This window comes from Chlorocebus sabaeus, chromosome 24 (assembly GCF_047675955.1).
Source record: "Chlorocebus sabaeus isolate Y175 chromosome 24, mChlSab1.0.hap1, whole genome shotgun sequence".
Classification (NCBI taxonomy): Eukaryota; Metazoa; Chordata; class Mammalia; order Primates; family Cercopithecidae; genus Chlorocebus; species Chlorocebus sabaeus.
The window spans coordinates 25,102,308-25,104,014 of NC_132927.1; the positions used below are offsets into that span (position 1 = coordinate 25,102,308).

Below are 1,707 nucleotides of genomic sequence, written 5' to 3' on the forward strand. Positions count from 1 at the left end.
GATCATGAGGTCAGGAGATCGAGACCATCCTGGCGAACATGGTGAAACCATGTCTCTACTAAAAATACAAAAAAAAATTAGCCGGGCGTGGTGTTGGGCGCCTGTAGTCCCAGCTACTTAGGAGGCTGAGGCAGGAGAATGGCCTGAACCCAGGAGGCAGAGGTTGTAGTGAGCCAAGATCATACCACCCCACTCCAGCCTGGGTGACAGAGCAAGAATCCATCTATAAAAAAAAAATCAACACAAGGCGGACTAAGGACTAAAATATAAGACCTGAAACTACAAAAATATAGAATATAACATTGGAAAGACCCTTCTAGACATTGGTTTAGGGAAGGATTTCATGACCCAGAACCAAAAAGCAAATACACTCTTTCCCATCTTGCAAGATGGTGGGTGAAAAAGTCGAGAAGCCAGATACTAAAGAGAAGAAAACAGAAGCCAAGAAGGCTGATGCTGGTGGCAAGGTGAAAAAGGGTAACCTCAAGGCTAAGAAGCCCAAGAAGGGGAAGCCCCATTGCAGCCGCAACCCTGTCCTTGTCAGAGGAATTGACAGGTATTCCCAATCTGCCATGTATTCCAGAAAGGCCATGTACAAGAGGAAGTACTCAGCCACTAAATCCAAGGTTGAAAAGAAAAAGAAGGAGAAGGTTCTTGCAACTCTTACAAAACCAGTTGGTGGTGACAAGAACGGCAGTACCCAGGTGGTTAAACTTCGCAAAATGCCTAGATATTATCCTACTGAAGATGTGCCTCCAAAGCTGTTGAGCCACGGCAAAAAACCCTTCAGTCAGCATGTGAGAAAACGGCGAGCCAGTATTACCCCCGGGACCATTCTGATCATCCTCACTGGACGCCACAGGGGCAAAATGGTGGTTTTCCTGAAGCAGCTGGCTAGTGGCTTGTTACTTGTGACTGGACCTCTGGTCCTCAATCGAGTTCCTCTACGAAGAACACACCAGAAATTTGTCATTGCCACCTCAACCAAAATCGATATCAGCAATGTCAAAATCCCAAAACATCTTACTGATGCTTACTTCAAGAAGCAGCAGCTGCGGAAGCCCAGACACCAGGAAGCTGAGATCTTCGACACAGAAAAAGAGAGATATGAGATTACAGAGCAGCGCAAGATTGATCAGAAAGCTGTGGACTCACAAATTCTACCAAAAATCAAAGTTGTTCCTCAGCTCCAGGGCTACCTGCGATCTGTGTTTGCCCTGACGAATGGAATTTATCCTCACAAATTGGTGTTCTAAATGTCTTAAGAACCTCATTAAATAGCTAAGTACAAAAAAAAAAAAAAAAAAAAAAAAAAAAGAAAGAAAAGCAAATACAGTAAAAACAAAGAAAAATAGTGAGGACTTAATTAAACTAAAGAGCTTTTGCAGAGCAAAAGGAACAGTGAGCAGAGTATTCAGACAACCCAAAGAGTGAGAGGAAATATTCACAATCTTTACATCTGACAAAGGACTAATATCCAAAATCTACAACAAACTCAAACAAATCAGCAAGAAAAAAAAAATCCCAATCCCAGCACTTTGGGAGGCCGAGGGTGGCGGACCACGAGGTCAGGAGATCCAAACCATCCTAGCTAACACAGTGAAACCCCGTCTCTACTAAAAATACAAAAAATTAGCCGGGCGTGGTGGCGGGTGCCTGGAGTCCCAGCTACTCAGGAGGCTGAGGCAGGAGAATGGCGTGAACCTG

The 1,707-nt window shown here is 44.3% G+C and overlaps 1 pseudogene across 1 annotated transcript; it reads left to right on the forward strand.

Moving 5' to 3' along the window:
* The first annotated feature begins 389 nt into the window (after positions 1-389).
* On the forward strand, positions 390-1,309 carry LOC140710034 (large ribosomal subunit protein eL6 pseudogene; annotated as a pseudogene). Its single transcript, XR_012090903.1, has one exon. The product of XR_012090903.1 is annotated as a large ribosomal subunit protein eL6 pseudogene (transcript).
* The last annotated feature ends 398 nt before the right edge of the window (positions 1,310-1,707 follow it).